Here is a 12,772-nt window from a genome sequence, read left to right on the forward strand (position 1 = left end):
AAACGAAAAGTAAAGTCGAATCATGTGATGGCTGAGTTATGGTATTTAAGGGAAAACGAAAGGTCTCGTCGAGTCATGTCACGGCTGATTTAAAGTAAAGTTATGGCTGAGTTATCACAAGAAACAATCTGTTTGTACCTATTGACTCATTCTCTGGCTGCTATATATGTATTAACTCATTAAATTCATCTTCCAAATAACTTTCTTGTATTCTGCCTAACCAAATAATATGTCCGCTCGAGCACCCAAGAAGCTACGCTCGAGCCCTATGTCCGCTCGAGCACCCAAGATTCCAGATCTCCCCGACGATGTTTTCATAAAAATCATTTCCCTTGCTGCAGAAGATCAATGGTGGTCACTTGGTTCTATTTTAAAGGCTGGTCGTAGGGGAAAAAATGCAGTATACAGTAAAGAAGTTCTAAAGACAGCTGCTATCTATTGCCTTTGTACTGATCCATCAGAAATCAACACATCAAATGCCCCTGATGGTGGCCTCCAAATTGAAGGGCGGTACAGGCCTTTCTTCGTTAGATGCTTGATGCTAGCAACCCCATTGCCATTTACTACGAAGGGCTAAGGGTTGTGGATGTGGATAGAAATATCCAGCGTGGGATTGATATTCTCAGTCGTATTGTACCGGCCGATGCTGATGCCACCTTAGCATGTGGGGTACTAAGTATATGTCAAGGGAATGAGGTTATGGCTGTCCATTACCTCCAGCTGTTTGATGTACATCATTATCCTCTACTGTCTGCGGGTGTCAGGGCAACCGGTGATTATTTTCTGTTTGCGTTATCTCGTTTTAAGACGGCCCGGAAATACTCATACACAGCCTCCCATCGCTATCCTGACAGTCCGTTACTCCCTTCACCCGCTTGTGCTGTGATGTGTTATTTGGATAACGGTCGCCATTCTCCCGGCTATGGAGACCGTTATAGAATCATGTGCAAAAACTGTTACCTTTGGTGGTTGTCCCTTAAAGTAACTGAGATCCTTTAGGGTTTCCAGCAGTGATTTTCAGCAGTAATTTCCTGTCTGTTTAATTTAAAATAATTATTTTCTATTCTTTAGGCGAGTATCTTTTTCATGTATTAAAGGTCCCTGTTATCCACATTTTTATGCTTCCACATTTTCCTTTTAGTATCTCCTCTCATTTAACGGCTGAGTTATAGTAACGTTATGGCTGAGTTATCACAAGAAACAATCTGGAATCAAACGACTGATTTATACGAATTTACGGCTGAGTTATAAAATTTGTGAGAAAACTAAAGGTCATGTCACGGCTGAGTTAGTGTAAGTTATGACTGAGTTATCGCAAGAAACAGTCTGAAAGTAAATGGCTGATATATATGACTTGGCGGGAAAACGCGTAATGGCTGAGATATCGTAATACCGGCTAAATTATATTAATATTAAACATTACAAAAAGAAATAATAAAAAAAAAAGTTCAGAGTTCATAAAGAAGACGAGACAACAGTACAATGGAAGATGGTTTTTAAAACCGATTAAGAGGAGGAGGAACCAAGAACTTTTAGTTTCTCCCAATCAAAAGGAGGAGGAACCACACACTGTTCGACATCAACCTCCGCAATCTCTCTCATAACCTCTAACCTATGGTGCTCTGTCTCTAAGTCGACAAGTTCTCCACCCAAGATTTGATTCAGTTGGGATATTTGAGCGTCGATTAGTTCCACTTGATGCTCGAGGGCGGTCTTCTCTTCCTTCTTCTTCATATGATCATTCATCATATGAAGAACTGCTTTGTAGCGATCAGCTGTCTCCGCATCGGCCTCGACTCTCGTCTGAGTAAAAGCTTCGGACATGGCCAATAGTGTTTCCTCTTCCCACTCGAAATCTGCATTTCTTTGATGTTTACTGGAACTTGCTCCGGCCACTTGATTGTCTTTGTCTCCCCACTCTGCCTTGCGTTTTTGACGTCTACTGGAACCCTCTCCGTCCATAGCCGAGATTTGAAGGAAATGATCGAAGGAAATGATCGAAGGAAATGCAATATAATGATAGATGAGATTTGAAGGTGGACTGATCGACCAAGATGCAATATTTATATGTGTAATGAGCGGAGAAGAAGAAACCGAAACGATACAATGAATTAACCGAAATGATACAACGTGTCTATTATTAGGTTAACTTATGTTTTTCCGCCAAAATATTACTTGACGGCTGAAATATAGTTTTATGGGAAAACGAAAGGTCACGTCGATTCATGTTACGACTGAGTTATATTGAATAATGGCTGAGTTATCAAAAGAAACAATCTGAAAGTAAATAACTCATTTATATTACTTGACGGCGGAGATATAGTTTTACAGGAAAACGAAAGGTCACGTCGATTCATGTTACGGCTGAGTTATACTGAATAAAGGCTGAGTTATCAAAAGAAACAATCTGAAAGTAAATGGCTGATTTATATTACTTGACGGCTGAGATATAAAACTTACGGGAAAACGAAAGGTCTCATCGATTCATGTGACGGCTGAGTTATTGTATGATATGGCTGAGTTATTACAAGAAACAATCTGAAAGCATACGATTGAAATATACGACTTGTAATAGTTTTACGGGAAAATGAAAGGTCGCGTCGATGCATGTGACTGATGAGTTATAGTGATTTATAAATATGTTATGGCTGTGGTATCACAAGAAACAATCCTCACAAAGGTTTTATCTGGGCACATGCGATGTTGAACGAAGACGTGATTCAAGAGATCCTCTCTCATTGTTCAGCGACGGAGATTGCAAGATTCCGTCTACAAAACAAAGAGTGCAACAAACGAAGTTACGAGTTGAGATTTATCGATCATCATCTCCATAGAGCCAACTCTGTTTTCGGCTATTTTGTTCATTACGAGGACAGATGTTTTAGGTATCGGCCTCATTTTGTCCCCGACGTTGAAGCAGAACAAGAAGAAAAAGGAGATAAAACCCAAATCTCGCTTCAGTTTCTTCCTCAGAACAACGCAAAGATCAAAGCTTGTGATACACATCATGGGATTTTGATCTGTATCGGTGATGGGTTTAAAGGAGCGAAAACGATACCAGAGTACATCGTTTGTAAACCTGCCACAAAGCAGTTCTGGATCATACCAAACCCTAAAACTCGATATCTGACAATCGCAATTGGTTTAATGGTGATTTCTTTGAATCCGTTTCGGTATAAGATCATTAGGGTTTCTGAACCAAGGACATGGATGACCAAGGAAGGTTTCTATATTCACAACTGTGAGGTCTTCGATTCTGATTCCTTCGCGTGGAAGCGACTGAATGATTTCGAGTTATCAGAGTTTTTCCCGAGAGAAGCTATATTGGTATCAGCATACGGTTTCTTGCATTGGTTAACAAGGAAGAACAACGTGATCCGGTTCTGTATGCGAACCGAAACTTGGTCTATTTTCTCTGTTCCGGACGTACTATTATGCGATAGCAGTCTCATCTTGGTCAACATTCGAAATCAAGAAACGGAGCTGAGTTATGGGTTTTGGAGAACAATTTGAGAAAGTCTTGGGTTAAAGTGGAAGACGCTAAAATTACAGCGTTGAAAGATGAATATGCACAACCCTTTTGGTTCCCAAGTAGCAACGTCATATCAGTGGCGGCTAGTGATCGGCTCGGTCTCTACAACATGAATAGCAACAACTGTCGATATTTGACTAGGGATAATTTGTTCTCGTCCGACCACCCACCCAGTTATCATCTTATACCTTTCTACTCAAACTACGAAAGAGCTTGTTTGGATAAAGATAAAGCTGAAAGAAAAGATACGAAAGGAGTGGGAAATGGAGAGAGTAAGCTTTAATATGGTCAAGAGAATAGTAAAAAAACGTAGAAGATGATTGTTAAGTAAGACATTTTTTTGTTGTAATCGGATATATTATGTGACGAATGAGTTATAGTGATTAATAAAATCGTGATGGCTTAGTTATCACTAGAAACAATCTGAAAATAAATGGCTGATTTATTTCAGTGTCACGACTAAGTTATAATATTTATAGGAAAACGAAAGGTCTCGTCTATTATTAGGTTAACTTATGGTGACCCGCCAAAATATCGCTTTACGGCTGAGTTATAGTATTTACGGGAATACGAAAGGTCATGTAACGGCTGAGTTATAGTGAGTAATGGCTGAGTTATCACAATAAACAATCAGCAAGTAAGTGGATGATACATAACTCTACGGCTGAGTTATAATATTTACGGAAAACGAAAGGTCATGTGATGGCTTAGTTATAGTGAGTAATGGCTGAGTTATCACAAAAAAATCAGCAAATAAATGGATGATATATGACTCTACGGCTGAGTTATAATATTTACGGGAAAACGAAAGGTCTCGTCGATTCATGTTACGGCTGAGTTATAGAGATTTTTTAGGGACGCGTGACAAAAACATTGAATGTTTGCGCGGTCTTTTAGAGTGATTCTCGGGACACAACGAAAGTCCTGCCGCAATCTGATTGGTGGAAGAGGATCGCAGTTGCGTTCCAAATTTTAGTATAAATAGGGGAAGGGTTGGAAATGTTCAGAGCATTTCATAATCGAACGAAACTAGCAAAGATGCAAGTGAATACCCGATCTGCATGGTTGAAACGAGCCCAAGATCGGACAGCCGTTGGAGCTAGCGGTTTTGATCCGAATGAGTCGGATAATGCCCCTCTCAAGAGGAGACGGAGACGTCTCGATCCCTTGAACTCGTTTCGAATTTCAACGTCGTCGAGCCATCCGGGGATCCTTTGCAAACGGAACTCCGGATGTACCAAGCTCGCCGCAAGAGACTAGGCGCGTATATCAAAGCACTTCGTCTTAAACTCGAGCAAGTCTATCTGCTATGCCGATTGAAAGGGAATATTCGAGTCCTGGATGAGCTCATCGCCGAAGGTTTCTTTCTGGCGAAGTGGCGCATGACTCGTCTACTTGTTGAGCATGCCTGATGCGAAGAACAGGTCTCCCGTATGGTGGTGCCCAACTTACCCAGGTGATTACGAACCTTTGGGAGAGTCTGACTTCCCGTGCATCACGGACGTCTGGGCCTACCGAGCTAGCGTGGAGAGGCTGAGGCGGTACGTCAACTACTTGGATTCAACGGACCATTTCTTCCGCGAAAGCCATGCCATAGAAGGTCCATGTGCCTTCCTGGAGGAGATGGTGTCCAAGGGCTCCGAAGTGCCGATGGAAAGGCTTGAAGCCTTAAGGCGGGATCGTCAGATCTTGCGATCTAATCTGAGCAAGCTGGTGGTGGAAAAACCGTTGGAGTCCGATCTATCCGGTCCGGCTCCCATTCTGAGACTACAAGACCGTCCACAATGCTAGTGATGTGAATCAGTTTGTGCCGAGATCAGAAGACTCGTGATTAGCCTTCACATGGGAACTAGTTCGCTGATAGGACGCTTGTCGCTTTTTATTTTTATTTATTTTTTCATTTTGGCGAATTGCCGAACTGAATGTAATCAATTCAAATTTAATAGAAATTTAATGGCAATTCTTCAGCCAAGCGTTACGGCTGATAAATATGACTTTACGGCTGAGTTATAATATTTACGGGGAAAACGAAAGGTCACTTGACGGCTGAGTTATTGTGAGTTATGCCTGAGTTATCACAAGAAACAATCTGAAAGTAAATGGCTGATATATATGACTTGACGACTGAGTTATAAAATTTACGGGAAAACAGTTAGAGTGATTCATGTGACAGCTGAGTTATAGTGATTTATAAATCCGTAATGGCTGAGATATCGTAATACCGGTTATTTTATATTAATATTAAACATTACAAAAAAAAATCAAAAGAAAAAAAGTTAAGTTCAGAGTTCATAAAGAAGACGAGACGACAATACAATGGAAGATGGTTTTTAAAACCGATTAAGAGGAGGAGGAACCAGGAACTTTTAGTTTCTCCCAATCAAGAGGAGGAGGAACCAAACACTGTTCGACATCAGCATCCGCAATCTCTCTCATAACCTCTAACCTCTTGTGCTCTGTCTCTAAGTCGACAAGTTCTCCACCCAAGATTTGATTCAGTTGGGATATTTGAGCGTCGATTAGTTTCACTTGATGCTAGAGAGCGGTCTTCTCTTCCTTCTTCTGCATATGATCATCCATCATATGCAGAATTGCTGCATAGCGATCTTTTGTCTCCGCCTCGGCCGCGACTCTCGTCTGAGTAAAAGCTTCGGACAGGGCCATTAGTGCTTCCTCTTCCCACTCGAAATCTGCATTTCTTTGACATTTACTGGAACTTGAGCCGGCCATGCAGATGGACCACTGATTTTCTTCGTCTACGCACTCTGCCTTGCGTTTTTCACGTCTACTGGAACCCTCTCCGTCCATAGCTCGACTATCAAAATAAAAACAACCGTCACCAACTGATAGGTGCAATGATCGAAAAATATGCAATAGATTGAGAGGGAAAGGAGAGGAGACTTAAATGTGCAACAATCGAAGGAAATGCAATATAATGATAGATACGTTTATTAGGTTAACTTACGGTTTCCCGCCAAAATATTGCTTAACAGCTGAGTTATAGTTTTACGGGAAAACGAAAGGTCTCGTTGATGGCTGAGTTATAGTAAGTAATAGCTAAGTTATCACACGAAACAATCTGAAAGTAGATAGCTGATATATATGACTTGACGGCTGAGTTATCAACAATCTGAGAGCAAACGACTGGTTTATACGACTTGACGGTGAGTTATTACACAAAATAAAACAAATCTCCCTAACTACATCCGACAAGTTTTCCTATTGTGCCCAACTTGCTTACATCGCGAACATGTTGGTTGCTTCCTAGGGCGTTTATTTTCAATGACAACTTCCAAAGATGATTCAATCCTACACTTCTTGGGCCTTCCTGGCTGGTTCACAACAATCGGAGGCAAGCACTTCTGATTATCCACAACTTCAGGAACATGGAATGATTCATCTGGAGGCATGATTGAACCAGCCCATCCGTTAACCAAATCGACACTCCTAAATTTCGGATCGCACATGGATATACGAGACACATCCATATGCTCTGCAGCTGCAATTGCATGGATGCATGGTATTTTCTCGTGGTCGAAACGACGGCATGTGCATTTTTTAGTTCCAAATTTACAACATGCAAAGATGATCCATATCTCACTTGCACACGTACAACATCAATCGTTAGAACCTCCATAAGTCTTGCTGCGGTGACATGGTCCTAGTAGGGAGTAGAACAAAAAAAAAACGTTTTAGGCTGAATTATGAAAACAATGACGGCTGAGTTATGAAAACAATTAAGGCTGATTTATGGAAACTATAATGGTATTGGCTGATGTATGAAAACAGTTACGACTGATATATGAAAGCTATTATGGCTGAGTTATGTAAACTTACCTGTAAAAGTTTCTCAAGACCTCGAGTGAGCGTTGTTAGCTGCGATTTCGCATCCTCTCTCCGTTCAGAAAACCATATTGTCATCATATTCCGTATCGATTCTAGCAGTCGAACTATGGGAAGACTTATAGCATTTGATAGTGCATGGTTCATTGATTCTGCAATATTCATTGTCATTAGATTGTACCATTCACCCGTGCAATGAACACGCGCCCACATTCAGACACCAGCTCGTTGGAGGTATCCATGTAGTTTGAGATGATGTGCTTCAATTTCATTGAAAGCCTCATTAAAATCAGACAGCCTAAAACACCTTGCCGCTTTTTTCACTAGAGGGAACACATGTTTTCCTTTGAACTTCACCAAAATGTTCTTATACAAATGGTAAGTGCAAATTCCACGGGAAGCCAACGGATACACTTGACCAATCGCTTTCCCTAGTGACTTATGTCTGTCGGAGATTATCGCAAGATCCTTTTCGTCAGGAATGGCAACTTTGAGTTGTGTAAAAAACCAACGCCAAGACTCATCATTTTCAGTGTCAACAACAGCGAAAGCTAATGGGAAAATTTGAAAGTTACCATGCTGAGCTAGGGCTGTTAGAAGCGTCCCTTTGTAACTACCATGGAGAAACGTTCCGTCCACAACAACAACTTTGCGCATGAAAGCAAACCCAACAATACTCGCACCAAAAGCAATAAAAACATATTTGAATCTGTCTTCATCATCTATTTGAAGACGCGTGAATGTACCCGGATTTTCCCTTCTTAACTTGTATATGTAAGGAGGCAACTCACTAAAATTATCCTCAGGAGTTCCCTGATGGATCAGTCTTGCATTCAGCAGCGTTCGATATGCCTTCCAATAACCCATCTGTTGACACCAAACAAATTAATAAATCAGCCATAACATATAGATAACTCAGTCGATACATTCGAATAAGTCAGCCGTAAATAATCAATAAATCAGCCGTAACATGTAAATAGCTCAGCCTATACATACATATAAGTTAGCCATTATTATCAATAAGTCAGTCAAAACATAGTTATTACCTTTAAACTAAATTGCTTATTGAAAATGACTCCGACACTTTAAGGTTTAACATCCGGACCAAGATCACCAAGATAGTCTCTGTATAGACCTGCCAATACATCAGCTGTTGATTGGCGGGATCTAATAGAACGTTCCATCACATAACATGTGTGTTTCGAATCGTATAGATGAACATGAAAATCCGGTTCATCCCCTTATACAGATGCACGAACTCACCAAAGATATCCTTCAACCCAACACCTAAAAACCACATGTCTCGGATTTGATACTGGTACATTAAAATCAAATCCATCCCTAACCGAAATAAGTTTCACGTGATTCCTGAACTCCTTTTTGCTCATGTATCTTTGTCCTACAGCAATTTTTAGCGTTGACACCTCCAACCTAATAGCCTCCGGATTCATCTTCGATCCGACAAAGTTATCATCTTTATGAGCTTTCTTCTGAGGAGGCGGAGTAGGTGGGTCTTCCTCTTCTTTACTCTGAGGCTCGCCCAATACAGAAAATTGCTCGTCATCAGATGACTCACCATCGGAGTCGTCGACAAAATCAAATCGGCTTGAAAATTCATTGTCTTCCTCTTCGTCAGATGCTACTTTGACAGCTTCTTCTTCTTCTTGGTTTTCTTTGTCAACGATCTTACCATAATCAAAACAAGTGCCTTCAAATCCCCCACCGTACACTTCGTATGTAGATTCTAATTTCGATTCACTGCTTGGCCGAATCATCCTTCCTCTAGCTCCACTAGTTTCTGTAGACTCTTTCGCCGAAAACTCTACACAGAGACGTAGCTGATCGGTTTTCCAAAGCCCCAAAAAACATTGCAATTGTCGATCATTGGAGACAAAAACTGGTGGACTATCATGCGCCATTAGTTTCAGTGCCTTGTTCGAGAACATGTAGCTCAGCTTTAGCTCATGGCTAAACGCGTCCAATCCGTAGTCTTCAAGAACAAGCTCCACAAGCTTGTTGTGTGTTGTGCCACCATCGATCTGCACAACTATACACCCTATATCGTCGGTATTAAATACATATCTCTGTTTCTTTACCCAATTACCGGACACAACTAGTACCGGAACTGGATCCATGAAAGATAATGAAGAACAAGGTGAAGAAGAAGTAGAAGAACAATGTGAAGAAGAAAAGTGAAGAAAAAGTATAAGAACAAGGTGAAGAAGAAGGTAAATAGTTCACTTATTTACCAGTTGAAGAACAAGAGTCGAACGACGTTTCGTATTTCCGGAGGAAAAGAAAAGATGATATGGAATGCTGACATGGATGTTGCGTCCGACATGGCAAGTCAGCCATCAAACAATTAATAACTCAGTCTATATAAAACTCAGCCATCAAACAAATTATAACTCAGTCACAACATGAAAAACATTACAGTAATTAAAAAGCAAAAAAATTGCTGCCAAATTCAGCCGCTTCATCAACTGAAAATATGTAACTCAGCCGTATCGTTTAAGAAGTCAGCCGTAACTGAATAACATTCTAGTAATTAATCTTTTGCTACTAAGTCAGCCGTCGAATGGCTGAGTTGTACGATAAGTCAGCCTATCACGGCTGAGTTGTACGATAAGTTAGCCTATCAAGGCTGAGTTGTACGATATATCAGCCTAGTCGGAAAATGGTAACTCAGCCGTGTCGTAGTGATAACTCAGCCGTGTCGTAGTGATAACTCAGCCAAAATTTTAACAACTCAACCATTGGGTGAAAACTCAGCCATAAGGATGGCTGAGTTAGAGCGTAACTCAGCCAGATTTTGATAAGTCAACCGTAACGCTTGGCTGAGTTATGCTCTATCTCAGCCGTCCGCTCTTACTCAAATATTTTTTGCCATAACTCAGCCGGAATATACCTGTAACTCAGCCGCAACATACCTTTGTAACGCGTTATGGCTGAGTTATTGTTACACGTCAGCATTTTTGACGTGGCGTCTGACGTGGCAATGGTATTTTTGTAATTACGTTTTTTCCGGTAACATAAAACAAGGGCACGCTGGTTATTTTGAAAATATCCAAAATATTCTAGTAATAAATTCTTTGTTTGTAGATTCTGGTAATATTACCTAATTTGGATAACATTTGAGTAAATCACCCTTGGATTTAAGGTTCTTGCTTCTTTAATTTTAGTGTTTCAGGGACTTGTATTTAGTGTTTTAATTTGCAGTTATAGGAAGTCAAACTATAGCACATACTAAACCTTGTGAAGATAAATAATAAATCCTATTTGATATTGCAATAACAATACATATCTGAGAGGAAAGATCCAAAAGAAACAGCTCTTGAAGAATCTGAGAATGTGGAAAGTTTTTCCTACAATGCATGAATCAGCTTAAGAGCAAACCAAAGAGAACTCAAAGGAATTTATAAACTATTCTATGGAGCAGCAAGTCATTGTCAAGAAAGGAGCTCTGTCCTCAATTCACTTGAAGCATCTCCACAGACCGGATACAAATGGATTCGGTCAGACCATGCATTCCTGTCTCTTGAATCGATCTCAGAAATGCATTTCCAGACAGCACTGTTAGCCTTAAAGCCACTTCCAAACCCGATCTGCCATACTTTATCTCCCTTCTTCATTCTACCTTTAGATTCCAGGTATTGCAGCTCATACCACAGCGAAGACGAAGATGTGTTACCATAACGGTACAGAGTTGACCGTGAAGCTTCTACGTCTTTCTTGTCCAGCTTCAGATGCTTCTCCACGCCTTCGATAATCGCCCTTCCTCCGGCATGTATACAGAAATGCTCAAAAGCTTTCTTGAAGTTGGGTGTGTATATCTCCTTGTGTATTCCCCATTTTCTTTGAATGAACGAGACTATGTATTTGAGCTGCTCTGAGGAAGGTAGAACCCGAGGGCCTAACTCTACCACGTTGATCTTTAAGGCCTTTGATGCTACCCTCACAAGCTGCTTGGACAATGCTACTCCTACTTTGCCTTCTTCATCAACTTGCTGCATTACACTCTCGTAGGATTCATTGTCTGATCCGACGTGAGTTCGTATAAGATGTTGGAGTTTGTATTTCGCCTTATGCATATCTTGCTTCCTGTTGGAGAGAAGAATCGCAGCTCCACCCATTCTGAAGATGGTGTTTGCAATGAGCATTGACTTCGACTTCCCTCTGTAACCATTTGGACTCACAGCTTCCATGCTCAACACTAGGGCCAAAGAGTCACCATGAATCTTCATAAGATCTTTAACAAGATTAACCGAAAGAATCCCGGCGCTGCAGCCCATACCACTCAAGCTGAAGCTCTTTATATCGCTCCTCATGCCAAACCGGTTTATGATCATAGAGGTTATGGAAGGAGAAGGACAAAAAAGGCTGCAGTTAGACACAAGGATGTCAATACTCTTTGGACCTATCTCATGCTTTGCGAAAAGGTCTTCGACAATAGTGAAGAGAATCTCATGAGTTTCTTCTCTAGTTGCAGGGAGAGAAGCGTTTGGTGGAATCTCATGGACTGAGGCAGGGACGCTCGCGTCATCACTAATCCCTGATCGCTCTAAGACCTTCTGCTGAAGATCAAGACTTTCTTGATCAAAAACACCGGATATGGTCAGATGCTCAATGAAATTGGAGACAGGAGCTCGCAAGAAGTCAGGAGGTTGATAACATGAGAAATCAATAAGGTATATAATACATCTTGGTTTGAAGAAATAGTAACCAAAGATTGTTATGAGTACACAGGCTGATGCTACCAGGAAATGGTGAAAAGTCTTTAAGGGTTGATCAGTGATAAGGAGTGCTTGATTGATGAAAGGAAAACTCGATTCCATATTTTCCAGAATCCCAAACTGGGAAAAGAGAGAAGCAAAAGATGGTTTCAAACAGAGAGTTTCTGTTTTTGTGGCAAATGTTGATTTTAGTGTTTACCATAAAGGAAAAACAAAACTAAGTTTGTTGCATCACAGGGTAAGCATGTGAAAGGAGAGTCCAAAACAAGGATGAAATTCAGGTCTCGTGACCTATATTGAGTTTTTTTGCATGATTTCATGGGCAAATGAACATTACGTGTTTGTTGAGTATAGGGACTTTGGAAGTCTCTGTTTCTAAGCTCTACCTCTGTTTCTTTCTTTCACCAACTCCATGTGTTAAATCATTCCAAGATCAAACTCTAAAATAGTGGGAAGATTGTTTAATCTTTTAAAGCATAAAGCTTGAGAGAAGTGAGAGAACCTTGACTTTGTAATTGGGAGCCAAAGACCATATTAATAAAATATGTGCACAGAAAAAAAACAAAACTGAAGCTCAATAAATGAAAAAATTGAGTGAAGTCGGTAGAGCTTACTGTTCTGTTTTTTCTTTTTTCCAATCTTCTCTCGCAGATTCTTCATTTGT

General features: G+C 40.6%; 1 long non-coding RNA gene and 2 pseudogenes across 2 annotated transcripts; 1 reads left to right on the top strand and 2 right to left on the bottom strand.

Annotated features, from left to right (window-relative positions):
• Positions 1-2,691: 2,691 nt before the first annotated feature.
• On the top strand, positions 2,692-3,815 carry LOC147941604 (F-box protein At5g49610-like; annotated as a pseudogene).
• Positions 3,816-6,654: 2,839 nt separating this feature from the next.
• LOC147941605 (uncharacterized) lies at positions 6,655-8,242 on the bottom strand. The gene is made up of 2 exons (XR_015560980.1): positions 7,370-8,242; positions 6,655-7,193 (listed from the first exon to the last, which is right to left on the bottom strand). It is a non-coding gene; the product is annotated as an uncharacterized LOC147941605 (long non-coding RNA).
• Positions 8,243-10,631: 2,389 nt separating this feature from the next.
• On the bottom strand, positions 10,632-12,368 carry LOC104701779 (3-ketoacyl-CoA synthase 7 pseudogene; annotated as a pseudogene). The gene has a single exon (XR_015560983.1). The product of XR_015560983.1 is annotated as a 3-ketoacyl-CoA synthase 7 pseudogene (transcript).
• Between the last annotated feature and the right edge of the window lie 404 nt (positions 12,369-12,772).

Source organism: Camelina sativa, chromosome 7 (assembly GCF_030686135.1).
Source record: "Camelina sativa cultivar CO46 ecotype springtype chromosome 7, ASM3068613v1".
Classification (NCBI taxonomy): Eukaryota; Viridiplantae; Streptophyta; class Magnoliopsida; order Brassicales; family Brassicaceae; genus Camelina; species Camelina sativa.